Source organism: Misgurnus anguillicaudatus, chromosome 23 (assembly GCF_027580225.2).
Source record: "Misgurnus anguillicaudatus chromosome 23, ASM2758022v2, whole genome shotgun sequence".
Taxonomy (NCBI): domain Eukaryota; kingdom Metazoa; phylum Chordata; class Actinopteri; order Cypriniformes; family Cobitidae; genus Misgurnus; species Misgurnus anguillicaudatus.
Genome location: NC_073359.2, coordinates 38,922,564 through 38,945,000, shown reverse-complemented (window position 1 = coordinate 38,945,000; position 22,437 = coordinate 38,922,564). Strand labels below are relative to the sequence as shown.

Here is a 22,437-nt window from a genome sequence, read left to right as displayed (position 1 = left end):
AAGTGGCTCTCGAATCGAGTCAGCGCTCGCCTACGGCCACACCACCCTGAGCACGCCCGCTCTCGTCTGATCTCGGAAGCCAAGCAGGGTCGGGCCTGGTTAGTACTTGGATGGGAGACCGCCTAGTAATACCAGGTGCTGTAAGCATTTAATTCTTTATTTAATTAATTATTTAATTATTTATTCATATATTTTTTTCCAGAAATGCATCCTTTCTGTAAGCGTTCGCCGATGGCATGGCGTTGCCACATTAGTCTTGAAGTGGCTCTCGAATCGAGTCAGCGCTCGTTTACGGCCACACCACCCTGAGCACGCCCGCTCTCGTCTGATCTCGGAAGCCAAGCAGGGTCGGGCCTGGTTAGTACTTGGATGGGAGACCGCCTGGGAATACCAGGTGCTGTAAGCATTTCATTCTTTATTTAATTAATTATTTAATTATTTATTCATATAATTTTTTTCCAGAAATGCATCCTTTCTGTAAGCGTTCGCCGATGGCATGGCGTTGCCACATTAGTCTTGAAGTGGCTCTCGAATCGAGTCAGCGCTCGCTTACGGCCACACCACCCTGAGCACGCCCGCTCTCGTCTGATCTCGGAAGCCAAGCAGGGTCGGGCCTGGTTAGTACTTGGATGGGAGTCCGCCTGGGAATACCAGGTGCTGTAAGCATTTATTTCTTTATTTAATTAATTATTTAATTATTTATTCATATAATTTTTTTCCAGAAATGCATCCTTTCTGTAAGCGTTCGCCGATGGCATGGCGTTGCCACATTAGTCTTGAAGTGGCTCTCGAATCAAGTCAGCGCTCGCTTACGGCCACACCACCCTGAGCACGCCCGCTCTCGTCTGATCTCGGAAGCCAAGCAGTGTCGGGTCTGTTTAGTACTTGGATGGGAGACCGCCTGGGAATACCAGGTGCTGTAAGCAATTAATTAATTATTTATTCATATAATTTTTTTCCAGAAATGCATCCTTTCTGTAAGCGTTCGCCGATGGCATGGCGTTGCCACATTAGTCTTGAAGTGGCTCTCGAATCGAGTCAGCACTCGCTTACGGCCACACCACCCTGTGCACGCCCGCTCTCGTCTGATCTCGGAAGCCAAGCAGGGTCGGGCCTGGTTAGTACTTGGATGGGAGACCGCCTGGGAATACCAGGTGCTGTAAGCATTTAATTCTTTATTTAATTAATTATTTAATTATTTATTCATATATTTTTTTTCCAGAAATGCATCCTTTCTGTAAGCGTTCGCCGATGGCATGGCGTTGCCACATTAGTCTTGAACAATTAATTAAATAAAGAATTAAATGCTTACAGCACCTGGTATTCCCAGGCGGTCTCCCATCCAAGTACTAACCAGGCCCGACCCTGCTTGGCTTCCGAGATCAGACGAGAGCGGGCGTGCTCAGGGTGGTGACCGCCTGGGAATACCAGGTGCTGTAAGCATTTAATTAATTATTTAATTATTTATTCATATAATTTTTTTCCAGAAATGCATCCTTTCTGTAAGCGTTCGCCGATGGCATGGCGTTGCCACATTAGTCTTGAAGTGGCTCTCGAATCGAGTCAGCGCTCGCTTACGGCCACACCACCCTGAGCACGCCCGCTCTCGTCTGATCTCGGAAGCCAAGCAGGGTCGGGCCTGGTTAGTACTTGGATGGGAGACCGCCTGGGAATACCAGGTGCTGTAAGCATTTAATTAATTATTTATTTATTTATTCATATAATTTTTTTCCAGAAATGCATCCTTTCTGTAAGCGTTCGCCGATGGCATGGCGTTGCCACATTAGTCTTGAAGTGGCTCTCGAATTGAGTCAGCGCTCGCTTACGGCCACACCACCCTGAGCACGCCCGCTCTCGTCTGATCTCGGAAGCCAAGCAGGGTCGGGCCTGGTTAGTACTTGGATGGGAGACCGCCTGGGAATACCAGGTGCTGTAAGCATTTAATTCTTTATTTAATTAATTATTTAATTATTTATTCATATAATTTTTTTCCAGAAATGCATCCTTTCTGTAAGCGTTCGCCGATGGCATGGCGTTGCCACATTAGTCTTGAAGTGGCTCTCGAATCGAGTCAACGCTCGCTTACGGCCACACCACCCTGAGCACGCCCGCTCTCGTCTGATCTCGGAAGCCAAGCAGGGTCGGGCCTGGTTAGTACTTGGATGGGAGACCGCCTGGGAATACCAGGTGCTGTAAGCATTTAATTCTTTATTTAATTAATTATTTAATTATTTATTCATATAATTTTTTTCCAGAAATGCATCCTTTCTGTAAGCGTTCGCCGATGGCATGGCGTTGCCACATTAGTCTTGAAGTGGCTCTCGAATCGAGTCAGCGCTCGCTTACGGCCACACCACCCTGAGCACGCCCGCTCTCGTCTGATCTCGGAAGCCAAGCAGGGTTGGGCCTGGTTAGTACTTGGATGGGAGACCGCCTGGGAATACCAGGTGCTGTAAGCATTTAATTCTTTATTTAATTAATTATTTAATTATTTATTCATATAATTTTTTTCCAGAAATGCATCCTTTCTGTAAGCGTTCGCCGATGGCATGGCGTTGCCACATTAGTCTTGAAGTGGCTCTCGAATCGAGTCAGCGCTCGCTTACGGCCACACCACCCTGAGCACGCCCGCTCTCGTCTGATCTCGGAAGCCAAGCAGGGTCGGGCCTGTTTAGTACTTGGATGGGAGACCGCCTGGGAATACCAGGTGCTGTAAGCATTTAATTAATTATTTAATTAATTATTCATATAATTTTTTTCCAGAAATGCATCCTTTCTGTAAGCGTTCGCTGATGGCATGGCGTTGCCACATTAGTCTTGAAGTGGCTCTCGAATCGAGTCAGCGCTCGCTTACGGCCACACCACCCTGAGCACGCCCGCTCTCGTCTGATCTCGGAAGCCAAGCAGGGTCGGGCCTGGTTAGTACTTGGATGGGAGACCGCCTGGGAATACCAGGTGCTGTAAGCATTTAATTCTTTATTTAATTAATTATTTAATTATTTATTCATATAATTTTTTTCCAGAAATGCATCCTTTCTGTAAGCGTTCGCCGATGGCATGGCGTTGCCACATTAGTCTTGAAGTGGCTCTCGAATCGAGTCAGCGCTCGCTTACGGCCACACCACCCTGAGCACGCCCGCTCTCGTCTGATCTCGGAAGCCAAGCAGGGTCGGGCCTGGTTAGTACTTGGATGGGAGACCGCCTGGGAATACCAGGTGCTGTAAGCATTTAATTAATTATTTATTTATTTATTCATATAATTTTTTTCCAGAAATGCATCCTTTCTGTAAGCGTTCGCCGATGGCATGGCGTTGCCACATTAGTCTTGAAGTGGCTCTCGAATCGAGTCAGCGCTCTCTTACGGCCACACCACCCTGAGCACGCCCGCTCTCGTCTGATCTCGGAAGCCAAGCAGGGTCGGGCCAGGGGCACGTTCAATCTCACACCGGTGCGCAACGTTTTGCTACGGTTTCCGGGTTGAACGACATGTTTCCTTGAAACGGTGTGCAACGGAATGCAACAGGTTTTAGAAGCGTTTTCTCTTGTTTGGTGGGTGTGTCAGAAATGTCAGCCCAATCAGCGGCAAGATGGATAAAACCACGCGATAGTAAAGAGACAGCTCGCTCAATGGGTTCAAGTTGGAATGTTGTCTTTCATTCTGGACGGCAAGGTCAGTGACTGTAACCTCAACAATATTTTACAGTATTAAACACACACTTAAAACGATTTCATCAGGCTTCAGAAACATTTTAAAAATAATACAAAGAATGGCCTCTCAGCTACCGTAGTTGCAACGCTTACGTCATCACAACAGGGCGTTCAACGCATCAACGTTTCTGTTTAATAAACGTTGTGCAACGTTTTGTCGGCGCTGAACGCAGCCCTGGTTAGTACTTGGATGGGAGACCGCCTGGGAATACCAGGTGCTGTAAGCATTTAATTCTTTATTTAATTAATTATTTAATTATTTATTCATATAATTTTTTCCAGAAATGCATCCTTTCTGTAAGCGTTCGCCGATGGCATGGCGTTGCCACATTAGTCTTGAAGTGGCTCTCGAATCGAGTCAGCGCTCGCTTACGGCCACACCACCCTGAGCACCCCCGCTCTCGTCTGATCTCGGAAGCCAAGCAGGGTCGGGCCTGGTTAGTACTTGGATGGGAGACCGCCTGGGAATACCAGGTGCTGTAAGCATTTCATTCTTTATTTAATTAATTATTTAATTATTTATTCATATAATTTTTTTCCAGAAATGCATCCTTTCTGTAAGCGTTCGCCGATGGCATGGCGTTGCCACATTAGTCTTGAAGTGGCTCTCGAATCGAGTCAGCGCTCGCTTACTGCCACACCACCCTGAGCACGCCCGCTCTCGTCTGATCTCGGAAGCCAAGCAGGGTCGGGCCTGGTTAGTACTTGGATGGGAGTCCGCCTGGGAATACCAGGTGCTGTAAGCATTTAATTCTTTATTTAATTAATTATTTAATTATTTATTCATATAATTTTTTTCCAGAAATGCATCCTTTCTGTAAGCGTTCGCCGATGGCATGGCGTTGCCACATTAGTCTTGAAGTGGCTCTCGAATCGAGTCAGCGCTCGCTTACGGCCACACCACCCTGAGCACGCCCGCTCTCGTCTGATCTCGGAAGCCAAGCAGGGTCGGGCCTGGTTAGTACTTGGATGGGAGACCGCCTGGGAATACCAGGTGCTGTAAGCATTTAATTCTTTATTTAATTAATTATTTAATTATTTATTCATATAATTTTTTTCCAGAAATGCATCCTTTCTGTAAGCGTTCGCCGATGGCATGGCGTTGCCACATTAGTCTTGAAGTGGCTCTCGAATCGAGTCAGCGCTCGCTTACGGCCACACCACCCTGAGCACGCCCGCTCTCGTCTGATCTCGGAAGCCAAGCAGGGTCGGGCCTGTTTAGTACTTGGATGGGAGACCGCCTGGGAATACCAGGTGCTGTAAGCATTTAATTAATTATTTAATTAATTATTCATATAATTTTTTTCCAGAAATGCATCCTTTCTGTAAGCGTTCGCTGATGGCATGGCGTTGCCACATTAGTCTTGAAGTGGCTCTCGAATCGAGTCAGCGCTCGCTTACGGCCACACCACCCTGAGCACGCCCGCTCTCGTCTGATCTCGGAAGCCAAGCAGGGTCGGGCCTGGTTAGTACTTGGATGGGAGACCGCCTGGGAATACCAGGTGCTGTAAGCATTTAATTCTTTATTTAATTAATTATTTAATTATTTATTCATATAATTTTTTTCCAGAAATGCATCCTTTCTGTAAGCGTTCGCCGATGGCATGGCGTTGCCACATTAGTCTTGAAGTGGCTCTCGAATCGAGTCAGCGCTCGCTTACGGCCACACCACCCTGAGCACGCCCGCTCTCGTCTGATCTCGGAAGCCAAGCAGGGTCGGGCCTGGTTAGTACTTGGATGGGAGACCGCCTGGGAATACCAGGTGCTGTAAGCATTTAATTAATTATTTATTTATTTATTCATATAATTTTTTTCCAGAAATGCATCCTTTCTGTAAGCGTTCGCCGATGGCATGGCGTTGCCACATTAGTCTTGAAGTGGCTCTCGAATCGAGTCAGCACTCGCTTACGGCCACACCACCCTAAGCACGCCCGCTCTCGTCTGATCTCGGAAGCCAAGCAGGGTCGGGCCTGGTTAGTACTTGGATGGGAGACCGCCTGGGAATACCAGGTGCTGTAAGCTTTTAATTCTTTATTTAATTAATTATTTAATTATTTATTCATATAATTTTTTTCCAGAAATGCATCCTTTCTGTAAGCGTTCGCCGATGGCATGGCGTTGCCACATTAGTCTTGAAGTGGCTCTCGAATCGAGTCAGCGCTCGCTTACGGCCACACCGCCCTGAGCACGCCCGCTCTCGTCTGATCTCGGAAGCCAAGCAGGGTCGGGCCTGGTTAGTACTTGGATGGGAGACCGCCTGGGAATACCAGGTGCTGTAAGCATTTAATTCTTTATTTAATTAATTATTTAATTATTTATTCATATAATTTTTTTCCAGAAATGCATCCTTTCTGTAAGCGTTCGCCGATGGCATGGCGTTGCCACATTAGTCTTGAAGTGGCTCTCGAATCGAGTCAGCACTCGCTTACGGCCACACCGCCCTGAGCACGCCCGCTCTCGTCTGATCTCGGAAGCCAAGCAGGGTCGGGCCTGGTTAGTACTTGGATGGGAGACCGCCTGGGAATACCAGGTGCTGTAAGCATTAAATTCTTTATTTAATTAATTATTTAATTATTTATTCATATAATTTTTTTCCAGAAATGCATCCTTTCTGTAAGCGTTCGCCGATGGCATGGCGTTGCCACATTAGTCTTGAAGTGGCTCTCGAATCGAGTCAGTGCTCGGTTACGGCCACACCACCCTGAGCACGCCCGCTCTCGTCTGATCTCGGAAGCCAAGCAGGGTCGGGCCTGGTTAGTACTTGGATGGGAGACCGCCTGGGAATACCAGGTGCTGTAAGCATTTAATTAATTATTTATTTATTTATTCATATAATTTTTTTCCAGAAATGCATCCTTTCTGTAAGCGTTCGCCGATGGCATGGCGTTGCCACATTAGTCTTGAAGTGGCTCTCGAATCGAGTCAGCGCTCTCTTACGGCCACACCACCCTGAGCACGCCCGCTCTCGTCTGATCTCGGAAGCCAAGCAGGGTCGGGCCTGGTTAGTACTTGGATGGGAGACCGCCTGGGAATACCAGGTGCTGTAAGCATTTAATTCTTTATTTAATTAATTATTTAATTATTTATTCATATAATTTTTTCCAGAAATGCATCCTTTCTGTAAGCGTTCGCCGATGGCATGGCGTTGCCACATTAGTCTTGAAGTGGCTCTCGAATCGAGTCAGCGCTCGCTTACGGCCACACCACCCTGAGCACCCCCGCTCTCGTCTGATCTCGGAAGCCAAGCAGGGTCGGGCCTGGTTAGTACTTGGATGGGAGACCGCCTGGGAATACCAGGTGCTGTAAGCATTTCATTCTTTATTTAATTAATTATTTAATTATTTATTCATATAATTTTTTTCCAGAAATGCATCCTTTCTGTAAGCGTTCGCCGATGGCATGGCGTTGCCACATTAGTCTTGAAGTGGCTCTCGAATCGAGTCAGCGCTCGCTTACTGCCACACCACCCTGAGCACGCCCGCTCTCGTCTGATCTCGGAAGCCAAGCAGGGTCGGGCCTGGTTAGTACTTGGATGGGAGTCCGCCTGGGAATACCAGGTGCTGTAAGCATTTATTTCTTTATTTAATTAATTATTTAATTATTTATTCATATAATTTTTTTCCAGAAATGCATCCTTTCTGTAAGCGTTCGCCGATGGCATGGCGTTGCCACATTAGTCTTGAAGTGGCTCTCGAATCAAGTCAGCGCTCGCTTACGGCCACACCACCCTGAGCACGCCCGCTCTCGTCTGATCTCGGAAGCCAAGCAGGGTCGGGTCTGTTTAGTACTTGGATGGGAGACCGCCTGGGAATACCAGGTGCTGTAAGCATTTAATTAATTATTTATTCATATAATTTTTTTCCAGAAATGCATCCTTTCTGTAAGCGTTCGCCGATGGCATGGCGTTGCCACATTAGTCTTGAAGTGGCTCTCGAATCGAGTCAGCACTCGCTTACGGCCACACCACCCTGAGCACGCCCGCTCTCGTCTGATCTCGGAAGCCAAGCAGGGTCGGGCCTGGTTAGTACTTGGATGGGAGACCGCCTGGGAATACCAGGTGCTGTAAGCATTTAATTCTTTATTTAATTAATTATTTAATTATTTATTCATATAATTTTTTTCCAGAAATGCATCCTTTCTGTAAGCGTTCGCCGATGGCATGGCGTTGCCACATTAGTCTTGAAGTGGCTCTCGAATCGAGTCAGCGCTCGCTTACGGCCACACCACCCTGAGCACGCCCGCTCTCGTCTGATCTCGGAAGCCAAGCAGGGTCGGGCCTGGTTAGTACTTGGATGGGAGACCGCCTGGGAATACCAGGTGCTGTAAGCATTTAATTCTTTATTTAATTAATTATTTAATTATTTATTCATATATTTTTTTTCCAGAAATGCATCCTTTCTGTAAGCGTTCGCCGATGGCATGGCGTTGCCACATTAGTCTTGAACAATTAATTAAATAAAGAATTAAATGCGTACAGCACCTGGTATTCCCAGGCGGTCTCCCATCCAAGTACTAACCAGGCCCGACCCTGCTTGGCTTCCGAGATCAGACGAGAGCGGGCGTGCTCAGGGTGGTGACCGCCTGGGAATACCAGGTGCTGTAAGCATTTAATTAATTATTTAATTATTTATTCATATAATTTTTTTCCAGAAATGCATCCTTTCTGTAAGCGTTCGCCGATGGCATGGCGTTGCCACATTAGTCTTGAAGTGGCTCTCGAATCGAGTCAGCGCTTGCTTACGGCCACACCACCCTGAGCACGCCCGCTCTCGTCTGATCTCGGAAGCCAAGCAGGGTCGGGCCTGGTTAGTACTTGGATGGGAGACCGCCTGGGAATACCAGGTGCTGTAAGCATTTAATTCTTTATTTAATTAATTATTTAATTATTTATTCATATAATTTTTTTCCAGAAATGCATCCTTTCTGTAAGCGTTCGCCGATGGCATGGCGTTGCCACATTAGTCTTGAAGTGGCTCTCGAATCGAGTCAGCGCTCGCTTACGGCCACACCACCCTGAGCACGCCCGCTCTCGTCTGATCTCGGAAGCCAAGCAGGGTCGGGCCTGGTTAGTACTTGGATGGGAGACCGCCTGGGAATACCAGGTGCTGTAAGCATTTAATTCTTTATTTAATTCTTTATTTAATTAATTATTTAATTATTTATTCATATAATTTTTTTCCAGAAATGCATCCTTTCTGTAAGCGTTCGCCGATGGCATGGCGTTGCCACATTAGTCTTGAAGTGGCTCTCGAATCGAGTCAGCGCTCGCTTACGGCCACACCACCCTGAGCACGCCCGCTCTCGTCTGATCTCGGAAGCCAAGCAGGGTCGGGCCTGGTTAGTACTTGGATGGGAGACCGCCTGGGAATACCAGGTGCTGTAAGCATTTAATTCTTTATTTAATTAATTATTTAATTATTTATTCATATAATTTTTTTCCAGAAATGCATCCTTTCTGTAAGCGTTCGCCGATGGCATGGCGTTGCCACATTAGTCTTGAAGTGGCTCTCGAATCGAGTCAGCGCTCGCTTACGGCCACACCACCCTGAGCACGCCCGCTCTCGTCTGATCTCGGAAGCCAAGCAGGGTCGGGCCTGGTTAGTACTTGGATGGGAGACCGCCTGGGAATACCAGGTGCTGTAAGCATTTAATTCTTTAATTAATTAATTATTTATTCATATATTTTTTTTCCAGAAATGCATCCTTTCTGTAAGCGTTCGCCGATGGCATGGTGTTGCCACATTAGTCTTGAAGTGGCTCTCGAATCGAGTCAGCGCTCGCTTACGGCCACACCACCCTGAGCACGCCCGCTCTCGTCTGATCTCGGAAGCCAAGCAGGGTCGGGCCTGGTTAGTACTTGGATGGGAGACCGCCTGGGAATACCAGGTGCTGTAAGCATTTAATAAATTATTTAATTATTTATTCATATAATTTTTTTCCAGAAATGCATCCTTTCTGTAAGCGTTCGCCGATGGCATGGCGTTGCCACATTAGTCTTGAAGTGGCTCTCGAATCGAGTCAGCGCTCGCTTACGGCCACACCACCCTGAGCACGCCCGCTCTCGTCTGATCTCGGAAGCCAAGCAGGGTCGGGCCTGGTTAGTACTTGGATGGGAGACCGCCTGGGAATACCAGGTGCTGTAAGCATTTAATTCTTTATTTAATTAATTATTTAATTATTTATTCATATAATTTTTTCCAGAAATGCATCCTTTCTGTAAGCGTTCGCCGATGGCATGGCGTTGCCACATTAGTCTTGAAGAGGCTCTCGAATCGAGTCAGCGCTCGCTTACGGAAACACGACCCTGAGCACGCCCGCTCTCGTCTGATCTCGGAAGCCAAGCAGGGTCGGGCCTGGTTAGTACTTGGATGGGAGACCGCCTGGGAATACCAGGTGCTGTAAGCATTTAATTCTTTATTTAATTAATTATTTAATTATTTATTCATATAATTTTTTTCCAGAAATGCATCCTTTCTGTAAGCGTTCGCCGATGGCATGGCGTTGCCACATTAGTCTTGAAGTGGCTCTCGAATCGAGTCGGCGCTCGCTTACGGCCACACCACCCTGAGCACGCCCGCTCTCGTCTGATCTTGGAAGCCAAGCAGGGTCGGGCCTGGTTAGTACTTGGATGGGAGACCGCCTGGGAATACCAGGTGCTGTAAGCATTTAATTCTTTATTTAATTAATTATTTAATTATTTATTGATATAATTTTTTTCCAGAAATGCATCCTTTCTGTAAGCGTTCGCCGATGGCATGGCGTTGCCACATTAGTCTTGAAGTGGCTCTCGAATCGAGTCAGCGCTCGCTTACGGCCACACCACCCTGAGCACGCCCGCTCTCGTCTGATCTCGGAAGCCAAGCAGGGTCGGGCCTGGATAGTACTTGGATGTGAGACCGCCTGGGAATACCAGGTGATGTAAGCATTTAATTCTTTATTTAATTAATTATTTAATTATTTATTCATATAATTTTTTTCCAGAAAAGCATCCTTTCTGTAAGCGTTCGCCGATGGCATGGCGTTGCCACATTAGTCTTGAAGTGGCTCTTGAATCGAGGCAGCGCTCGTTTACGGCCACACCACCCTGAGCACGCCCGCTCTCGTCTGATCTCGGAAGCCAAGCAGGGTCGGGCCTGGTTAGTACTTGGATGGGAGACCGCCTGGGAATACCAGGTGCTGTAAGCATTTAATTCTTTAATTAATTAATTATTTATTCATATAATTTTTTTCCAGAAATGCATCCTTTCTGTAAGCGTTCGCCGATGGCATGGTGTTGCCACATTAGTCTTGAAGTGGCTCTCGAATCGAGTCAGCGCTCGCTTACGGCCACACCACCCTGAGCACGCCCGCTCTCGTCTGATCTCGGAAGCCAAGCAGGGTCGGGCCTGGTTAGTACTTGGATGGGAGACCGCCTGGGAATACCAGGTGCTGTAAGCATTTAATTCTTTATTTAATTAATTATTTAATTATTTATTCATATAATTTTTTCCAGAAATGCATCCTTTCTGTAAGCGTTCGCCGATGGCATGGCGTTGCCACATTAGTCTTGAAGAGGCTCTCGAATCGAGTCAGTGCTCGCTTACGGAAACACGACCCTGAGCACGCCCGCTCTCGTCTGATCTCGGAAGCCAAGCAGGGTCGGGCCTGGTTAGTACTTGGATGGGAGACCGCCTGGGAATACCAGGTGCTGTAAGCATTTAATTCTTTATTTAATTAATTATTTAATTATTTATTCATATAATTTTTTTCCAGAAATGCATCCTTTCTGTAAGCGTTCGCCGATGGCATGGCGTTGCCACATTAGTCTTGAAGTGGCTCTCGAATCGAGTCGGCGCTCGCTTACGGCCACACCACCCTGAGCACGCCCGCTCTCGTCTGATCTTGGAAGCCAAGCAGGGTCGGGCCTGGTTAGTACTTGGATGGGAGACCGCCTGGGAATACCAGGTGCTGTAAGCATTTAATTCTTTATTTAATTAATTATTTAATTATTTATTGATATAATTTTTTTCCAGAAATGCATCCTTTCTGTAAGCGTTCGCCGATGGCATGGCGTTGCCACATTAGTCTTGAAGTGGCTCTCGAATCGAGTCAGCGCTCGCTTACGGCCACACCACCCTGAGCACGCCCGCTCTCGTCTGATCTCGGAAGCCAAGCAGGGTCGGGCCTGGATAGTACTTGGATGTGAGACCGCCTGGGAATACCAGGTGATGTAAGCATTTAATTCTTTATTTAATTAATTATTTAATTATTTATTCATATAATTTTTTTCCAGAAAAGCATCCTTTCTGTAAGCGTTCGCCGATGGCATGGCGTTGCCACATTAGTCTTGAAGTGGCTCTTGAATCGAGGCAGCGCTCGTTTACGGCCACACCACCCTGAGCACGCCCGCTCTCGTCTGATCTCGGAAGCCAAGCAGGGTCGGGCCTGGTTAGTACTTGGATGGGAGACCGCCTGGGAATACCAGGTGCTGTAAGCATTTCATTCTTTATTTAATTAATTATTTAATTATTTATTCATATAATTTTTTTCCAGAAATGCATCCTTTCTGTAAGCGTTCGCCGATGGCATGGCGTTGCCACATTAGTCTTGAAGTGGCTCTCGAATCGAGTCAGCGCTCGCTTACGGCCACACCACCCTGAGCACGCCCGCTCTCGTCTGATCTCGGAAGCCAAGCAGGGTCGGGCCTGGTTAGTACTTGGATGGGAGTCCGCCTGGGAATACCAGGTGCTGTAAGCATTTATTTCTTTATTTAATTAATTATTTAATTATTTATTCATATAATTTTTTTCCAGAAATGCATCCTTTCTGTAAGCGTTCGCCGATGGCATGGCGTTGCCACATTAGTCTTGAAGTGGCTCTCGAATCAAGTCAGCGCTCGCTTACGGCCACACCACCCTGAGCACGCCCGCTCTCGTCTGATCTCGGAAGCCAAGCAGGGTCGGGTCTGTTTAGTACTTGGATGGGAGACCGCCTGGGAATACCAGGTGCTGTAAGCATTTAATTAATTATTTATTCATATAATTTTTTTCCAGAAATGCATCCTTTCTGTAAGCGTTCGCCGATGGCATGGCGTTGCCACATTAGTCTTGAAGTGGCTCTCGAATCGAGTCAGCACTCGCTTACGGCCACACCACCCTGAGCATGCCCGCTCTCGTCTGATCTCGGAAGCCAAGCAGGGTCGGGCCTGGTTAGTACTTGGATGGGAGACCGCCTGGGAATACCAGGTGCTGTAAGCATTTAATTCTTTATTTAATTAATTATTTAATTATTTATTCATATAATTTTTTTCCAGAAATGCATCCTTTCTGTAAGCGTTCGCCGATGGCATGGCGTTGCCACATTAGTCTTGAAGTGGCTCTCGAATCGAGTCAGCGCTCGCTTACGGCCACACCACCCTGAGCACGCCCGCTCTCGTCTGATCTCGGAAGCCAAGCAGGGTCGGGCCTGTTTAGTACTTGGATGGGAGACCGCCTGGGAATACCAGGTGCTGTAAGCATTTAATAAATTATTTAATTATTTATTCATATAATTTTTTTCCAGAAATGCATCCTTTCTGTAAGCGTTCGCCGATGGCATGGCGTTGCCACATTAGTCTTGAAGTGGCTCTCGAATCGAGTCAGCGCTCGCCTACGGCCACACCACCCTGAGCACGCCCGCTCTCGTCTGATCTCGGAAGCCAAGCAGGGTCGGGCCTGGTTAGTACTTGGATGGGAGACCGCCTAGTAATACCAGGTGCTGTAAGCATTTAATTCTTTATTTAATTAATTATTTAATTATTTATTCATATAATTTTTTCCAGAAATGCATCCTTTCTGTAAGCGTTCGCCGATGGCATGGCGTTGCCACATTAGTCTTGAAGTGGCTCTCGAATCGAGTCAGCGCTCGTTTACGGCCACACCACCCTGAGCACGCCCGCTCTCGTCTGATCTCGGAAGCCAAGCAGGGTCGGGCCTGGTTAGTACTTGGATGGGAGACCGCCTGGGAATACCAGGTGCTGTAAGCATTTAATTCTTTATTTAATTAATTATTTAATTATTTATTCATATAATTTTTTTCCAGAAATGCATCCTTTCTGTAAGCGTTCGCCGATGGCATGGCGTTGCCACATTAGTCTTGAAGTGGCTCTCGAATCGAGTCAGCGCTCGCTTACGGCCACACCACCCTGAGCACGCCCGCTCTCGTCTGATCTCGGAAGCCAAGCAGGGTCGGGTCTGTTTAGTACTTGGATGGGAGACCGCCTGGGAATACCAGGTGCTGTAAGCATTTAATTAATTATTTAATTATTTATTCATATAATTTTTTTCCAGAAATGCATCCTTTCTGTAAGCGTTCGCCGATGGCATGGCGTTGCCACATTAGTCTTGAAGTGGCTCTCGAATCGAGTCAGCGCTCGCTTACGGCCACACCACCCTGAGCACGCCCGCTCTCGTCTGATCTCGGAAGCCAAGCAGGGTCAGGCCTGGTTAGTACTTGGATGGGAGACCGCCTGGGAATACCAGGTGCTGTAAGCATTTAATTCTTTATTTAATTAATTATTTAATTATTTATTCATATAATTTTTTTCCAGAAATGCATCCTTTCTGTAAGCGTTCGCCGATGGCATGGCGTTGCCACATTAGTCTTGAAGTGGCTCTCGAATCGAGTCAGCGCTCGCTTACGGCCACACCACCCTGAGCACGCCCGCTCTCGTCTGATCTCGGAAGCCAAGCAGGGTCGGGCCTGTTTAGTACTTGGATGGGAGACCGCCTGGGAATACCAGGTGCTGTAAACATTTAATAAATTATTTAATTATTTATTCATATAATTTTTTTCCAGAAATGCATCCTTTCTGTAAGCGTTCGCCGATGGCATGGCGTTGCCACATTAGTCTTGAAGTGGCTCTCGAATCGAGTCAGCGCTCGCCTACGGCCACACCACCCTGAGCACGCCCGCTCTCGTCTGATCTCGGAAGCCAAGCAGGGTCGGGCCTGGTTAGTACTTGGATGGGAGACCGCCTAGTAATACCAGGTGCTGTAAGCATTTAATTCTTTATTTAATTAATTATTTAATTATTTATTCATATATTTTTTTCCAGAAATGCATCCTTTCTGTAAGCGTTCGCCGATGGCATGGCGTTGCCACATTAGTCTTGAAGTGGCTCTCGAATCGAGTCAGCGCTCGTTTACGGCCACACCACCCTGAGCACGCCCGCTCTCGTCTGATCTCGGAAGCCAAGCAGGGTCGGGCCTGGTTAGTACTTGGATGGGAGACCGCCTGGGAATACCAGGTGCTGTAAGCATTTCATTCTTTATTTAATTAATTATTTAATCATTTATTCATATAATTTTTTTCCAGAAATGCATCCTTTCTGTAAGCGTTCGCCGATGGCATGGCGTTGCCACATTAGTCTTGAAGTGGCTCTCGAATCGAGTCAGCGCTCGCTTACGGCCACACCACCCTGAGCACGCCCGCTCTCGTCTGATCTCGGAAGCCAAGCAGGGTCGGGCCTGGTTAGTACTTGGATGGGAGTCCGCCTGGGAATACCAGGTGCTGTAAGCATTTATTTCTTTATTTAATTAATTATTTAATTATTTATTCATATAATTTTTTTCCAGAAATGCATCCTTTCTGTAAGCGTTCGCCGATGGCATGGCGTTGCCACATTAGTCTTGAAGTGGCTCTCGAATCAAGTCAGCGCTCGCTTACGGCCACACCACCCTGAGCACGCCCACTCTCGTCTGATCTCGGAAGCCAAGCAGGGTCGGGTCTGTTTAGTACTTGGATGGGAGACCGCCTGGGAATACCAGGTGCTGTAAGCAATTAATTAATTATTTATTCATATAATTTTTTTCCAGAAATGCATCCTTTCTGTAAGCGTTCGCCGATGGCATGGCGTTGCCACATTAGTCTTGAAGTGGCTCTCGAATCGAGTCAGCACTCGCTTACGGCCACACCACCCTGTGCACGCCCGCTCTCGTCTGATCTCGGAAGCCAAGCAGGGTCGGGCCTGGTTAGTACTTGGATGGGAGACCGCCTGGGAATACCAGGTGCTGTAAGCATTTAATTCTTTATTTAATTAATTATTTAATTATTTATTCATATATTTTTTTTCCAGAAATGCATCCTTTCTGTAAGCGTTCGCCGATGGCATGGCGTTGCCACATTAGTCTTGAACAATTAATTAAATAAAGAATTAAATGCTTACAGCACCTGGTATTCCCAGGCGGTCTCCCATCCAAGTACTAACCAGGCCCGACCCTGCTTGGCTTCCGAGATCAGACGAGAGCGGGCGTGCTCAGGGTGGTGACCGCCTGGGAATACCAGGTGCTGTAAGCATTTAATTAATTATTTAATTATTTATTCATATAATTTTTTTCCAGAAATGCATCCTTTCTGTAAGCGTTCGCCGATGGCATGGCGTTGCCACATTAGTCTTGAAGTGGCTCTCGAATCGAGTCAGCGCTCGCTTACGGCCACACCACCCTGAGCACGCCCGCTCTCGTCTGATCTCGGAAGCCAAGCAGGGTCGGGCCTGGTTAGTACTTGGATGGGAGACCGCCTGGGAATACCAGGTGCTGTAAGCATTTAATTAATTATTTATTTATTTATTCATATAATTTTTTTCCAGAAATGCATCCTTTCTGTAAGCGTTCGCCGATGGCATGGCGTTGCCACATTAGTCTTGAAGTGGCTCTCGAATTGAGTCAGCGCTCGCTTACGGCCACACCACCCTGAGCACGCCCGCTCTCGTCTGATCTCGGAAGCCAAGCAGGGTCAGGCCTGGTTAGTACTTGGATGGTAGACCGCCTGGGAATACCAGGTGCTGTAAGCATTTAATTCTTTATTTAATTAATTATTTAATTATTTATTCATATAATTTTTTTCCAGAAATGCATCCTTTCTGTAAGCGTTCGCCGATGGCATGGCGTTGCCACATTAGTCTTGAAGTGGCTCTCGAATCGAGTCAACGCTCGCTTACGGCCACACCACCCTGAGCACGCCCGCTCTCGTCTGATCTCGGAAGCCAAGCAGGGTCGGGCCTGGTTAGTACTTGGATGGGAGACCGCCTGGGAATACCAGGTGCTGTAAGCATTTAATTCTTTATTTAATTAATTATTTAATTATTTATTCATATAATTTTTTTCCAGAAATGCATCCTTTCTGTAAGCGTTCGCCGATGGCATGGCGTTGCCACATTAGTCTTGAAGTGGCTCTCGAATCGAGTCAGCGCTCGCTTACGGCCACACCACCCTGAGCACGCCCGCTCTCGTCTGATCTCGGAAGCCAAGCAGGGTCGGGCCTGGTTAGTACTTGGATGGGAGACCGCCTGGGAATACCAGGTGCTGTAAGCATTTAATTCTTTATTTAATTAATTATTTAATTATTTATTCATATAATTTTTTTCCAGAAATGCATCCTTTCTGTAAGCGTTCGCCGATGGCATGGCGTTGCCACATTAGTCTTGAAGTGGCTCTCGAATCGAGTCAGCGCTCGCTTACGGCCACACCACCCTGAGCACGCCCGCTCTCGTCTGATCTTGGAAGCCAAGCAGGGTCGGGCCTGTCTAGTACTTGGATGGGAGACCGCCTGGGAATACCAGGTGCTGTAAGCATTTAATTAATTATTTAATTAATTATTCATATAATTTTTTTCCAGAAATGCATCCTTTCTGTAAGCGTTCGCTGATGGCATGGCGTTGCCACATTAGTCTTGAAGTGGCTCTCGAATCGAGTCAGCGCTCGCTTACGGCCATACCACCCTGAGCACGCCCGCTCTCGTCTGATCTCGGAAGCCAAGCAGGGTCGGGCCTGGTTAGTACTTGGATGGGAGACCGCCTGGGAATACCAGGTGCTGTAAGCATTTAATTCTTTATTTAATTAATTATTTAATTATTTATTCATATAATTTTTTTCCAGAAATGCATCCTTTCTGTAAGCGTTCGCCGATGGCATGGCGTTGCCACATTAGTCTTGAAGTGGCTCTCGAATCGAGTCAGCGCTCGCTTACGGCCACACCACCCTGAGCACGCCCGCTCTCGTCTGATCTCGGAAGCCAAGCAGGGTCGGGCCTGGTTAGTACTTGGATGGGAGACCGCCTGGGAATACCAGGTGCTGTAAGCATTTAATTAATTATTTATTTATTTATTCATATAATTTTTTTCCAGAAATGCATCCTTTCTGTAAGCGTTCGCCGATGGCATGGCGTTGCCACATTAGTCTTGAAGTGGCTCTCGAATCGAGTCAGCACTCGCTTACGGCCACACCACCCTAAGCACGCCCGCTCTCGTCTGATCTCGGAAGCCAAGCAGGGTCGGGCCTGGTTAGTACTTGGATGGGAGACCGCCTGGGAATACCAGGTGCTGTAAGCTTTTAATTCTTTATTTAATTAATTATTTAATTATTTATTCATATAATTTTTTTCCAGAAATGCATCCTTTCTGTAAGCGTTCGCCGATGGCATGGCGTTGCCACATTAGTCTTGAAGTGGCTCTCGAATCGAGTCAGCGCTCGCTTACGGCCACACCGCCCTGAGCACGCCCGCTCTCGTCTGATCTCGGAAGCCAAGCAGGGTCGGGCCTGGTTAGTACTTGGATGGGAGACCGCCTGGGAATACCAGGTGCTGTAAGCATTTAATTCTTTATTTAATTAATTATTTAATTATTTATTCATATAATTTTTTTCCAGAAATGCATCCTTTCTGTAAGCGTTCGCCGATGGCATGGCGTTGCCACATTAGTCTTGAAGTGGCTCTCGAATCGAGTCAGCGCTCGCTTACGGCCACACCGCCCTGAGCACGCCCGCTCTCGTCTGATCTCGGAAGCCAAGCAGGGTCGGGCCTGGTTAGTACTTGGATGGGAGACCGCCTGGGAATACCAGGTGCTGTAAGCATTAAATTCTTTATTTAATTAATTATTTAATTATTTATTCATATAATTTTTTTCCAGAAATGCATCCTTTCTGTAAGCGTTCGCCGATGGCATGGCGTTGCCACATTAGTCTTGAAGTGGCTCTCGAATCGAGTCAGTGCTCGGTTACGGCCACACCACCCTGAGCACGCCCGCTCTCGTCTGATCTCGGAAGCCAAGCAGGGTCGGGCCTGGTTAGTACTTGGATGGGAGACCGCCTGGGAATACCAGGTGCTGTAAGCATTTAATTAATTATTTATTTATTTATTCATATAATTTTTTTCCAGAAATGCATCCTTTCTGTAAGCGTTCGCCGATGGCATGGCGTTGCCACATTAGTCTTGAAGTGGCTCTCGAATCGAGTCAGCGCTCTCTTACGGCCACACCACCCTGAGCACGCCCGCTCTCGTCTGATCTCGGAAGCCAAGCAGGGTCGGGCCTGGTTAGTACTTGGATGGGAGACCGCCTGGGAATACCAGGTGCTGTAAGCATTTAATTCTTTATTTAATTAATTATTTAATTATTTATTCATATAATTTTTTCCAGAAATGCATCCTTTCTGTAAGCGTTCGCCGATGGCATGGCGTTGCCACATTAGTCTTGAAGTGGCTCTCGAATCGAGTCAGCGCTCGCTTACGGCCACACCACCCTGAGCACCCCCGCTCTCGTCTGATCTCGGAAGCCAAGCAGGGTCGGGCCTGGTTAGTACTTGGATGGGAGACCGCCTGGGAATACCAGGTGCTGTAAGCATTTCATTCTTTATTTAATTAATTATTTAATTATTTATTCATATAATTTTTTTCCAGAAATGCATCCTTTCTGTAAGCGTTCGCCGATGGCATGGCGTTGCCACATTAGTCTTGAAGTGGCTCTCGAATCGAGTCAGCGCTCGCTTACTGCCACACCACCCTGAGCACGCCCGCTCTCGTCTGATCTCGGAAGCCAAGCAGGGTCGGGCCTGGTTAGTACTTGGATGGGAGTCCGCCTGGGAATACCAGGTGCTGTAAGCATTTATTTCTTTATTTAATTAATTATTTAATTATTTATTCATATAATTTTTTTCCAGAAATGCATCCTTTCTGTAAGCGTTCGCCGATGGCATGGCGTTGCCACATTAGTCTTGAAGTGGCTCTCGAATCAAGTCAGCGCTCGCTTACGGCCACACCACCCTGAGCACGCCCGCTCTCGTCTGATCTCGGAAGCCAAGCAGGGTCGGGTCTGTTTAGTACTTGGATGGGAGACCGCCTGGGAATACCAGGTGCTGTAAGCATTTAATTAATTATTTATTCATATAATTTTTTTCCAGAAATGCATCCTTTCTGTAAGCGTTCGCCGATGGCATGGCGTTGCCACATTAGTCTTGAAGTGGCTCTCGAATCGAGTCAGCACTCGCTTACGGCCACACCACCCTGAGCACGCCCGCTCTCGTCTGATCTCGGAAGCCAAGCAGGGTCGGGCCTGGTTAGTACTTGGATGGGAGACCGCCTGGGAATACCAGGTGCTGTAAGCATTTAATTCTTTATTTAATTAATTATTTAATTATTTATTCATATAATTTTTTTCCAGAAATGCATCCTTTCTGTAAGCGTTCGCCGATGGCATGGCGTTACCACATTAGTCTTGAAGTGGCTCTCGAATCGAGTCAGCGCTCGCTTACGGCCACACCACCCTGAGCACGCCCGCTCTCGTCTGATCTCGGAAGCCAAGCAGGGTCGGGCCTGGTTAGTACTTGGATGGGAGACCGCCTGGGAATACCAGGTGCTGTAAGCATTTAATTCTTTATTTAATTAATTATTTAATTATTTATTCATATATTTTTTTTCCAGAAATGCATCCTTTCTGTAAGCGTTCGCCGATGGCATGGCGTTGCCACATTAGTCTTGAACAATTAATTAAATAAAGAATTAAATGCGTACAGCACCTGGTATTCCCAGGCGGTCTCCCATCCAAGTACTAACCAGGCCCGACCCTGCTTGGCTTCCGAGATCAGACGAGAGCGGGCGTGCTCAGGGTGGTGACCGCCTGGGAATACCAGGTGCTGTAAGCATTTAATTAATTATTTAATTATTTATTCATATAATTTTTTTCCAGAAATGCATCCTTTCTGTAAGCGTTCGCTGATGGCATGGCGTTGCCACATTAGTCTTGAAGTGGCTCTCGAATCGAGTCAGCGCTCGCTTACGGCCACACCACCCTGAGCACGCCCGCTCTCGTCTGATCTCGGAAGCCAAGCAGGGTCGGGCCTGGTTAGTACTTGGATGGGAGACCGCCTGGGAATACCAGGTGCTGTAAGCATTTAATTCTTTATTTAATTAATTATTTAATTATTTATTCATATAATTTTTTTCCAGAAATGCATCCTTTCTGTAAGCGTTCGCCGATGGCATGGCGTTGCCACATTAGTCTTGAAGTGGCTCTCGAATCGAGTCAGCGCTCGCTTACGGCCACACCACCCTGAGCACGCCCGCTCTCGTCTGATCTCGGAAGCCAAGCAGGGTCGGGCCTGGTTAGTACTTGGATGGGAGACCGCCTGGGAATACCAGGTGCTGTAAGCATTTAATTAATTATTTATTTATTTATTCATATAATTTTTTTCCAGAAATGCATCCTTTCTGTAAGCGTTCGCCGATGGCATGGCGTTGCCACATTAGTCTTGAAGTGGCTCTCGAATCGAGTCAGCACTCGCTTACGGCCACACCACCCTAAGCACGCCCGCTCTCGTCTGATCTCGGAAGCCAAGCAGGGTCGGGCCTGGTTAGTACTTGGATGGGAGACCGCCTGGGAATACCAGGTGCTGTAAGCTTTTAATTCTTTATTTAATTAATTATTTAATTATTTATTCATATAATTTTTTTCCAGAAATGCATCCTTTCTGTAAGCGTTCGCCGATGGCATGGCGTTGCCACATTAGTCTTGAAGTGGCTCTCGAATCGAGTCAGCGCTCGCTTACGGCCACACCGCCCTGAGCACGCCCGCTCTCGTCTGATCTCGGAAGCCAAGCAGGGTCGGGCCTGGTTAGTACTTGGATGGGAGACCGCCTGGGAATACCAGGTGCTGTAAGCATTTAATTCTTTATTTAATTAATTATTTAATTATTTATTCATATAATTTTTTTCCAGAAATGCATCCTTTCTGTAAGCGTTCGCCGATGGCATGGCGTTGCCACATTAGTCTTGAAGTGGCTCTCGAATCGAGTCAGCACTCGCTTACGGCCACACCGCCCTGAGCACGCCCGCTCTCGTCTGATCTCGGAAGCCAAGCAGGGTCGGGCCTGGTTAGTACTTGGATGGGAGACCGCCTGGGAATACCAGGTGCTGTAAGCATTAAATTCTTTATTTAATTAATTATTTAATTATTTATTCATATAATTTTTTTCCAGAAATGCATCCTTTCTGTAAGCGTTCGCCGATGGCATGGCGTTGCCACATTAGTCTTGAAGTGGCTCTCGAATCGAGTCAGTGCTCGGTTACGGCCACACCACCCTGAGCACGCCCGCTCTCGTCTGATCTCGGAAGCCAAGCAGGGTCGGGCCTGGTTAGTACTTGGATGGGAGACCGCCTGGGAATACCAGGTGCTGTAAGCATTTAATTAATTATTTATTTATTTATTCATATAATTTTTTTCCAGAAATGCATCCTTTCTGTAAGCGTTCGCCGATGGCATGGCGTTGCCACATTAGTCTTGAAGTGGCTCTCGAATCGAGTCAGCGCTCTCTTACGGCCACACCACCCTGAGCACGCCCGCTCTCGTCTGATCTCGGAAGCCAAGCAGGGTCGGGCCTGGTTAGTACTTGGATGGGAGACCGCCTGGGAATACCAGGTGCTGTAAGCATTTAATTCTTTATT

General features: G+C 47.1%; 70 non-coding genes and 15 pseudogenes across 70 annotated transcripts; 81 read left to right on the top strand and 4 right to left on the bottom strand.

Annotated features, from left to right (window-relative positions):
• Positions 1 to 28: 28 nt before the first annotated feature.
• Positions 29 to 147, top strand: LOC141360846 (5S ribosomal RNA; annotated as a pseudogene).
• A 140-nt stretch (positions 148 to 287) lies between these two features.
• Positions 288 to 406, top strand: LOC141359805 (5S ribosomal RNA). The gene has a single exon (XR_012366286.1). It is a non-coding gene; the product is annotated as a 5S ribosomal RNA (ribosomal RNA).
• A 141-nt stretch (positions 407 to 547) lies between these two features.
• Positions 548 to 666, top strand: LOC141359929 (5S ribosomal RNA). Its single transcript, XR_012366423.1, has one exon. It is a non-coding gene; the product is annotated as a 5S ribosomal RNA (ribosomal RNA).
• A 141-nt stretch (positions 667 to 807) lies between these two features.
• On the top strand, positions 808 to 926 carry LOC141360749 (5S ribosomal RNA; annotated as a pseudogene).
• Positions 927 to 1,047: 121 nt separating this feature from the next.
• Positions 1,048 to 1,166, top strand: LOC141359766 (5S ribosomal RNA). Its single transcript, XR_012366247.1, has one exon. It is a non-coding gene; the product is annotated as a 5S ribosomal RNA (ribosomal RNA).
• Positions 1,167 to 1,305: 139 nt separating this feature from the next.
• LOC141361003 (5S ribosomal RNA) lies at positions 1,306 to 1,422 on the bottom strand (annotated as a pseudogene).
• Positions 1,423 to 1,572: 150 nt separating this feature from the next.
• LOC141361357 (5S ribosomal RNA) lies at positions 1,573 to 1,691 on the top strand. The gene has a single exon (XR_012367410.1). It is a non-coding gene; the product is annotated as a 5S ribosomal RNA (ribosomal RNA).
• Positions 1,692 to 1,820: 129 nt separating this feature from the next.
• Positions 1,821 to 1,939, top strand: LOC141361355 (5S ribosomal RNA). Its single transcript, XR_012367408.1, has one exon. It is a non-coding gene; the product is annotated as a 5S ribosomal RNA (ribosomal RNA).
• A 141-nt stretch (positions 1,940 to 2,080) lies between these two features.
• On the top strand, positions 2,081 to 2,199 carry LOC141361354 (5S ribosomal RNA). The gene has a single exon (XR_012367407.1). It is a non-coding gene; the product is annotated as a 5S ribosomal RNA (ribosomal RNA).
• Positions 2,200 to 2,340: 141 nt separating this feature from the next.
• Positions 2,341 to 2,459, top strand: LOC141361074 (5S ribosomal RNA). The gene has a single exon (XR_012367126.1). It is a non-coding gene; the product is annotated as a 5S ribosomal RNA (ribosomal RNA).
• Positions 2,460 to 2,600: 141 nt separating this feature from the next.
• LOC141359937 (5S ribosomal RNA) lies at positions 2,601 to 2,719 on the top strand. Its single transcript, XR_012366432.1, has one exon. It is a non-coding gene; the product is annotated as a 5S ribosomal RNA (ribosomal RNA).
• Positions 2,720 to 2,848: 129 nt separating this feature from the next.
• Positions 2,849 to 2,967, top strand: LOC141361353 (5S ribosomal RNA). The gene has a single exon (XR_012367406.1). It is a non-coding gene; the product is annotated as a 5S ribosomal RNA (ribosomal RNA).
• Positions 2,968 to 3,108: 141 nt separating this feature from the next.
• Positions 3,109 to 3,227, top strand: LOC141361352 (5S ribosomal RNA). Its single transcript, XR_012367405.1, has one exon. It is a non-coding gene; the product is annotated as a 5S ribosomal RNA (ribosomal RNA).
• An 848-nt stretch (positions 3,228 to 4,075) lies between these two features.
• LOC141359772 (5S ribosomal RNA) lies at positions 4,076 to 4,194 on the top strand. Its single transcript, XR_012366253.1, has one exon. It is a non-coding gene; the product is annotated as a 5S ribosomal RNA (ribosomal RNA).
• A 141-nt stretch (positions 4,195 to 4,335) lies between these two features.
• LOC141360446 (5S ribosomal RNA) lies at positions 4,336 to 4,454 on the top strand. Its single transcript, XR_012366960.1, has one exon. It is a non-coding gene; the product is annotated as a 5S ribosomal RNA (ribosomal RNA).
• A 141-nt stretch (positions 4,455 to 4,595) lies between these two features.
• On the top strand, positions 4,596 to 4,714 carry LOC141361351 (5S ribosomal RNA). Its single transcript, XR_012367404.1, has one exon. It is a non-coding gene; the product is annotated as a 5S ribosomal RNA (ribosomal RNA).
• A 141-nt stretch (positions 4,715 to 4,855) lies between these two features.
• On the top strand, positions 4,856 to 4,974 carry LOC141359936 (5S ribosomal RNA). Its single transcript, XR_012366431.1, has one exon. It is a non-coding gene; the product is annotated as a 5S ribosomal RNA (ribosomal RNA).
• A 129-nt stretch (positions 4,975 to 5,103) lies between these two features.
• On the top strand, positions 5,104 to 5,222 carry LOC141361350 (5S ribosomal RNA). Its single transcript, XR_012367403.1, has one exon. It is a non-coding gene; the product is annotated as a 5S ribosomal RNA (ribosomal RNA).
• A 141-nt stretch (positions 5,223 to 5,363) lies between these two features.
• LOC141361349 (5S ribosomal RNA) lies at positions 5,364 to 5,482 on the top strand. The gene has a single exon (XR_012367402.1). It is a non-coding gene; the product is annotated as a 5S ribosomal RNA (ribosomal RNA).
• A 129-nt stretch (positions 5,483 to 5,611) lies between these two features.
• On the top strand, positions 5,612 to 5,730 carry LOC141359992 (5S ribosomal RNA). The gene has a single exon (XR_012366501.1). It is a non-coding gene; the product is annotated as a 5S ribosomal RNA (ribosomal RNA).
• A 141-nt stretch (positions 5,731 to 5,871) lies between these two features.
• Positions 5,872 to 5,990, top strand: LOC141359701 (5S ribosomal RNA). Its single transcript, XR_012366182.1, has one exon. It is a non-coding gene; the product is annotated as a 5S ribosomal RNA (ribosomal RNA).
• A 141-nt stretch (positions 5,991 to 6,131) lies between these two features.
• On the top strand, positions 6,132 to 6,250 carry LOC141359700 (5S ribosomal RNA). Its single transcript, XR_012366181.1, has one exon. It is a non-coding gene; the product is annotated as a 5S ribosomal RNA (ribosomal RNA).
• Positions 6,251 to 6,391: 141 nt separating this feature from the next.
• Positions 6,392 to 6,510, top strand: LOC141360121 (5S ribosomal RNA). Its single transcript, XR_012366634.1, has one exon. It is a non-coding gene; the product is annotated as a 5S ribosomal RNA (ribosomal RNA).
• A 129-nt stretch (positions 6,511 to 6,639) lies between these two features.
• Positions 6,640 to 6,758, top strand: LOC141359969 (5S ribosomal RNA). The gene has a single exon (XR_012366470.1). It is a non-coding gene; the product is annotated as a 5S ribosomal RNA (ribosomal RNA).
• Positions 6,759 to 6,898: 140 nt separating this feature from the next.
• LOC141359771 (5S ribosomal RNA) lies at positions 6,899 to 7,017 on the top strand. The gene has a single exon (XR_012366252.1). It is a non-coding gene; the product is annotated as a 5S ribosomal RNA (ribosomal RNA).
• A 141-nt stretch (positions 7,018 to 7,158) lies between these two features.
• LOC141360445 (5S ribosomal RNA) lies at positions 7,159 to 7,277 on the top strand. Its single transcript, XR_012366959.1, has one exon. It is a non-coding gene; the product is annotated as a 5S ribosomal RNA (ribosomal RNA).
• A 141-nt stretch (positions 7,278 to 7,418) lies between these two features.
• On the top strand, positions 7,419 to 7,537 carry LOC141360455 (5S ribosomal RNA). Its single transcript, XR_012366969.1, has one exon. It is a non-coding gene; the product is annotated as a 5S ribosomal RNA (ribosomal RNA).
• A 121-nt stretch (positions 7,538 to 7,658) lies between these two features.
• LOC141361348 (5S ribosomal RNA) lies at positions 7,659 to 7,777 on the top strand. The gene has a single exon (XR_012367401.1). It is a non-coding gene; the product is annotated as a 5S ribosomal RNA (ribosomal RNA).
• A 141-nt stretch (positions 7,778 to 7,918) lies between these two features.
• LOC141361347 (5S ribosomal RNA) lies at positions 7,919 to 8,037 on the top strand. Its single transcript, XR_012367400.1, has one exon. It is a non-coding gene; the product is annotated as a 5S ribosomal RNA (ribosomal RNA).
• Positions 8,038 to 8,176: 139 nt separating this feature from the next.
• On the bottom strand, positions 8,177 to 8,293 carry LOC141361012 (5S ribosomal RNA; annotated as a pseudogene).
• A 150-nt stretch (positions 8,294 to 8,443) lies between these two features.
• LOC141361346 (5S ribosomal RNA) lies at positions 8,444 to 8,562 on the top strand. Its single transcript, XR_012367399.1, has one exon. It is a non-coding gene; the product is annotated as a 5S ribosomal RNA (ribosomal RNA).
• A 141-nt stretch (positions 8,563 to 8,703) lies between these two features.
• Positions 8,704 to 8,822, top strand: LOC141361344 (5S ribosomal RNA). The gene has a single exon (XR_012367397.1). It is a non-coding gene; the product is annotated as a 5S ribosomal RNA (ribosomal RNA).
• A 153-nt stretch (positions 8,823 to 8,975) lies between these two features.
• LOC141361343 (5S ribosomal RNA) lies at positions 8,976 to 9,094 on the top strand. Its single transcript, XR_012367396.1, has one exon. It is a non-coding gene; the product is annotated as a 5S ribosomal RNA (ribosomal RNA).
• A 141-nt stretch (positions 9,095 to 9,235) lies between these two features.
• On the top strand, positions 9,236 to 9,354 carry LOC141361342 (5S ribosomal RNA). Its single transcript, XR_012367395.1, has one exon. It is a non-coding gene; the product is annotated as a 5S ribosomal RNA (ribosomal RNA).
• A 133-nt stretch (positions 9,355 to 9,487) lies between these two features.
• LOC141361341 (5S ribosomal RNA) lies at positions 9,488 to 9,606 on the top strand. Its single transcript, XR_012367394.1, has one exon. It is a non-coding gene; the product is annotated as a 5S ribosomal RNA (ribosomal RNA).
• A 129-nt stretch (positions 9,607 to 9,735) lies between these two features.
• Positions 9,736 to 9,854, top strand: LOC141361340 (5S ribosomal RNA). Its single transcript, XR_012367393.1, has one exon. It is a non-coding gene; the product is annotated as a 5S ribosomal RNA (ribosomal RNA).
• Positions 9,855 to 9,994: 140 nt separating this feature from the next.
• Positions 9,995 to 10,113, top strand: LOC141360858 (5S ribosomal RNA; annotated as a pseudogene).
• A 141-nt stretch (positions 10,114 to 10,254) lies between these two features.
• Positions 10,255 to 10,373, top strand: LOC141360109 (5S ribosomal RNA). Its single transcript, XR_012366622.1, has one exon. It is a non-coding gene; the product is annotated as a 5S ribosomal RNA (ribosomal RNA).
• A 141-nt stretch (positions 10,374 to 10,514) lies between these two features.
• LOC141360821 (5S ribosomal RNA) lies at positions 10,515 to 10,633 on the top strand (annotated as a pseudogene).
• A 141-nt stretch (positions 10,634 to 10,774) lies between these two features.
• Positions 10,775 to 10,893, top strand: LOC141359804 (5S ribosomal RNA). Its single transcript, XR_012366285.1, has one exon. It is a non-coding gene; the product is annotated as a 5S ribosomal RNA (ribosomal RNA).
• Positions 10,894 to 11,026: 133 nt separating this feature from the next.
• LOC141361339 (5S ribosomal RNA) lies at positions 11,027 to 11,145 on the top strand. The gene has a single exon (XR_012367392.1). It is a non-coding gene; the product is annotated as a 5S ribosomal RNA (ribosomal RNA).
• A 140-nt stretch (positions 11,146 to 11,285) lies between these two features.
• Positions 11,286 to 11,404, top strand: LOC141360857 (5S ribosomal RNA; annotated as a pseudogene).
• A 141-nt stretch (positions 11,405 to 11,545) lies between these two features.
• LOC141360108 (5S ribosomal RNA) lies at positions 11,546 to 11,664 on the top strand. The gene has a single exon (XR_012366621.1). It is a non-coding gene; the product is annotated as a 5S ribosomal RNA (ribosomal RNA).
• Positions 11,665 to 11,805: 141 nt separating this feature from the next.
• Positions 11,806 to 11,924, top strand: LOC141360820 (5S ribosomal RNA; annotated as a pseudogene).
• A 141-nt stretch (positions 11,925 to 12,065) lies between these two features.
• On the top strand, positions 12,066 to 12,184 carry LOC141359803 (5S ribosomal RNA). Its single transcript, XR_012366284.1, has one exon. It is a non-coding gene; the product is annotated as a 5S ribosomal RNA (ribosomal RNA).
• Positions 12,185 to 12,325: 141 nt separating this feature from the next.
• On the top strand, positions 12,326 to 12,444 carry LOC141359928 (5S ribosomal RNA). Its single transcript, XR_012366422.1, has one exon. It is a non-coding gene; the product is annotated as a 5S ribosomal RNA (ribosomal RNA).
• A 141-nt stretch (positions 12,445 to 12,585) lies between these two features.
• Positions 12,586 to 12,704, top strand: LOC141360454 (5S ribosomal RNA). The gene has a single exon (XR_012366968.1). It is a non-coding gene; the product is annotated as a 5S ribosomal RNA (ribosomal RNA).
• A 121-nt stretch (positions 12,705 to 12,825) lies between these two features.
• On the top strand, positions 12,826 to 12,944 carry LOC141359911 (5S ribosomal RNA). The gene has a single exon (XR_012366402.1). It is a non-coding gene; the product is annotated as a 5S ribosomal RNA (ribosomal RNA).
• A 141-nt stretch (positions 12,945 to 13,085) lies between these two features.
• On the top strand, positions 13,086 to 13,204 carry LOC141359935 (5S ribosomal RNA). The gene has a single exon (XR_012366430.1). It is a non-coding gene; the product is annotated as a 5S ribosomal RNA (ribosomal RNA).
• Positions 13,205 to 13,333: 129 nt separating this feature from the next.
• LOC141360845 (5S ribosomal RNA) lies at positions 13,334 to 13,452 on the top strand (annotated as a pseudogene).
• Positions 13,453 to 13,592: 140 nt separating this feature from the next.
• On the top strand, positions 13,593 to 13,711 carry LOC141359802 (5S ribosomal RNA). The gene has a single exon (XR_012366283.1). It is a non-coding gene; the product is annotated as a 5S ribosomal RNA (ribosomal RNA).
• A 141-nt stretch (positions 13,712 to 13,852) lies between these two features.
• On the top strand, positions 13,853 to 13,971 carry LOC141360452 (5S ribosomal RNA). The gene has a single exon (XR_012366966.1). It is a non-coding gene; the product is annotated as a 5S ribosomal RNA (ribosomal RNA).
• A 129-nt stretch (positions 13,972 to 14,100) lies between these two features.
• On the top strand, positions 14,101 to 14,219 carry LOC141360249 (5S ribosomal RNA). The gene has a single exon (XR_012366762.1). It is a non-coding gene; the product is annotated as a 5S ribosomal RNA (ribosomal RNA).
• Positions 14,220 to 14,360: 141 nt separating this feature from the next.
• LOC141360435 (5S ribosomal RNA) lies at positions 14,361 to 14,479 on the top strand. Its single transcript, XR_012366949.1, has one exon. It is a non-coding gene; the product is annotated as a 5S ribosomal RNA (ribosomal RNA).
• A 129-nt stretch (positions 14,480 to 14,608) lies between these two features.
• On the top strand, positions 14,609 to 14,727 carry LOC141360844 (5S ribosomal RNA; annotated as a pseudogene).
• Positions 14,728 to 14,867: 140 nt separating this feature from the next.
• Positions 14,868 to 14,986, top strand: LOC141359801 (5S ribosomal RNA). The gene has a single exon (XR_012366282.1). It is a non-coding gene; the product is annotated as a 5S ribosomal RNA (ribosomal RNA).
• Positions 14,987 to 15,127: 141 nt separating this feature from the next.
• Positions 15,128 to 15,246, top strand: LOC141359927 (5S ribosomal RNA). Its single transcript, XR_012366421.1, has one exon. It is a non-coding gene; the product is annotated as a 5S ribosomal RNA (ribosomal RNA).
• A 141-nt stretch (positions 15,247 to 15,387) lies between these two features.
• LOC141360825 (5S ribosomal RNA) lies at positions 15,388 to 15,506 on the top strand (annotated as a pseudogene).
• Positions 15,507 to 15,627: 121 nt separating this feature from the next.
• On the top strand, positions 15,628 to 15,746 carry LOC141359765 (5S ribosomal RNA). Its single transcript, XR_012366246.1, has one exon. It is a non-coding gene; the product is annotated as a 5S ribosomal RNA (ribosomal RNA).
• Positions 15,747 to 15,885: 139 nt separating this feature from the next.
• Positions 15,886 to 16,002, bottom strand: LOC141361002 (5S ribosomal RNA; annotated as a pseudogene).
• A 150-nt stretch (positions 16,003 to 16,152) lies between these two features.
• Positions 16,153 to 16,271, top strand: LOC141361338 (5S ribosomal RNA). Its single transcript, XR_012367391.1, has one exon. It is a non-coding gene; the product is annotated as a 5S ribosomal RNA (ribosomal RNA).
• Positions 16,272 to 16,400: 129 nt separating this feature from the next.
• Positions 16,401 to 16,519, top strand: LOC141360611 (5S ribosomal RNA; annotated as a pseudogene).
• Positions 16,520 to 16,660: 141 nt separating this feature from the next.
• On the top strand, positions 16,661 to 16,779 carry LOC141361337 (5S ribosomal RNA). The gene has a single exon (XR_012367390.1). It is a non-coding gene; the product is annotated as a 5S ribosomal RNA (ribosomal RNA).
• Positions 16,780 to 16,920: 141 nt separating this feature from the next.
• On the top strand, positions 16,921 to 17,039 carry LOC141361336 (5S ribosomal RNA). The gene has a single exon (XR_012367389.1). It is a non-coding gene; the product is annotated as a 5S ribosomal RNA (ribosomal RNA).
• Positions 17,040 to 17,180: 141 nt separating this feature from the next.
• On the top strand, positions 17,181 to 17,299 carry LOC141360585 (5S ribosomal RNA; annotated as a pseudogene).
• A 129-nt stretch (positions 17,300 to 17,428) lies between these two features.
• LOC141361113 (5S ribosomal RNA) lies at positions 17,429 to 17,547 on the top strand. Its single transcript, XR_012367165.1, has one exon. It is a non-coding gene; the product is annotated as a 5S ribosomal RNA (ribosomal RNA).
• Positions 17,548 to 17,688: 141 nt separating this feature from the next.
• On the top strand, positions 17,689 to 17,807 carry LOC141361335 (5S ribosomal RNA). The gene has a single exon (XR_012367388.1). It is a non-coding gene; the product is annotated as a 5S ribosomal RNA (ribosomal RNA).
• Positions 17,808 to 17,936: 129 nt separating this feature from the next.
• LOC141359991 (5S ribosomal RNA) lies at positions 17,937 to 18,055 on the top strand. The gene has a single exon (XR_012366500.1). It is a non-coding gene; the product is annotated as a 5S ribosomal RNA (ribosomal RNA).
• A 141-nt stretch (positions 18,056 to 18,196) lies between these two features.
• Positions 18,197 to 18,315, top strand: LOC141359699 (5S ribosomal RNA). The gene has a single exon (XR_012366180.1). It is a non-coding gene; the product is annotated as a 5S ribosomal RNA (ribosomal RNA).
• Positions 18,316 to 18,456: 141 nt separating this feature from the next.
• Positions 18,457 to 18,575, top strand: LOC141359698 (5S ribosomal RNA). The gene has a single exon (XR_012366179.1). It is a non-coding gene; the product is annotated as a 5S ribosomal RNA (ribosomal RNA).
• Positions 18,576 to 18,716: 141 nt separating this feature from the next.
• LOC141360120 (5S ribosomal RNA) lies at positions 18,717 to 18,835 on the top strand. The gene has a single exon (XR_012366633.1). It is a non-coding gene; the product is annotated as a 5S ribosomal RNA (ribosomal RNA).
• A 129-nt stretch (positions 18,836 to 18,964) lies between these two features.
• LOC141359968 (5S ribosomal RNA) lies at positions 18,965 to 19,083 on the top strand. The gene has a single exon (XR_012366469.1). It is a non-coding gene; the product is annotated as a 5S ribosomal RNA (ribosomal RNA).
• Positions 19,084 to 19,223: 140 nt separating this feature from the next.
• On the top strand, positions 19,224 to 19,342 carry LOC141359770 (5S ribosomal RNA). Its single transcript, XR_012366251.1, has one exon. It is a non-coding gene; the product is annotated as a 5S ribosomal RNA (ribosomal RNA).
• Positions 19,343 to 19,483: 141 nt separating this feature from the next.
• On the top strand, positions 19,484 to 19,602 carry LOC141360444 (5S ribosomal RNA). The gene has a single exon (XR_012366958.1). It is a non-coding gene; the product is annotated as a 5S ribosomal RNA (ribosomal RNA).
• A 141-nt stretch (positions 19,603 to 19,743) lies between these two features.
• Positions 19,744 to 19,862, top strand: LOC141360451 (5S ribosomal RNA). The gene has a single exon (XR_012366965.1). It is a non-coding gene; the product is annotated as a 5S ribosomal RNA (ribosomal RNA).
• Positions 19,863 to 19,983: 121 nt separating this feature from the next.
• On the top strand, positions 19,984 to 20,102 carry LOC141361333 (5S ribosomal RNA). Its single transcript, XR_012367386.1, has one exon. It is a non-coding gene; the product is annotated as a 5S ribosomal RNA (ribosomal RNA).
• A 141-nt stretch (positions 20,103 to 20,243) lies between these two features.
• On the top strand, positions 20,244 to 20,362 carry LOC141361332 (5S ribosomal RNA). The gene has a single exon (XR_012367385.1). It is a non-coding gene; the product is annotated as a 5S ribosomal RNA (ribosomal RNA).
• Positions 20,363 to 20,501: 139 nt separating this feature from the next.
• On the bottom strand, positions 20,502 to 20,618 carry LOC141361011 (5S ribosomal RNA; annotated as a pseudogene).
• Positions 20,619 to 20,768: 150 nt separating this feature from the next.
• LOC141361331 (5S ribosomal RNA) lies at positions 20,769 to 20,887 on the top strand. Its single transcript, XR_012367384.1, has one exon. It is a non-coding gene; the product is annotated as a 5S ribosomal RNA (ribosomal RNA).
• Positions 20,888 to 21,028: 141 nt separating this feature from the next.
• On the top strand, positions 21,029 to 21,147 carry LOC141361330 (5S ribosomal RNA). The gene has a single exon (XR_012367383.1). It is a non-coding gene; the product is annotated as a 5S ribosomal RNA (ribosomal RNA).
• A 129-nt stretch (positions 21,148 to 21,276) lies between these two features.
• Positions 21,277 to 21,395, top strand: LOC141359990 (5S ribosomal RNA). Its single transcript, XR_012366498.1, has one exon. It is a non-coding gene; the product is annotated as a 5S ribosomal RNA (ribosomal RNA).
• Positions 21,396 to 21,536: 141 nt separating this feature from the next.
• Positions 21,537 to 21,655, top strand: LOC141359697 (5S ribosomal RNA). The gene has a single exon (XR_012366178.1). It is a non-coding gene; the product is annotated as a 5S ribosomal RNA (ribosomal RNA).
• A 141-nt stretch (positions 21,656 to 21,796) lies between these two features.
• LOC141359696 (5S ribosomal RNA) lies at positions 21,797 to 21,915 on the top strand. Its single transcript, XR_012366177.1, has one exon. It is a non-coding gene; the product is annotated as a 5S ribosomal RNA (ribosomal RNA).
• Positions 21,916 to 22,056: 141 nt separating this feature from the next.
• LOC141360119 (5S ribosomal RNA) lies at positions 22,057 to 22,175 on the top strand. The gene has a single exon (XR_012366632.1). It is a non-coding gene; the product is annotated as a 5S ribosomal RNA (ribosomal RNA).
• A 129-nt stretch (positions 22,176 to 22,304) lies between these two features.
• Positions 22,305 to 22,423, top strand: LOC141359967 (5S ribosomal RNA). The gene has a single exon (XR_012366468.1). It is a non-coding gene; the product is annotated as a 5S ribosomal RNA (ribosomal RNA).
• Positions 22,424 to 22,437: the final 14 nt, after the last annotated feature.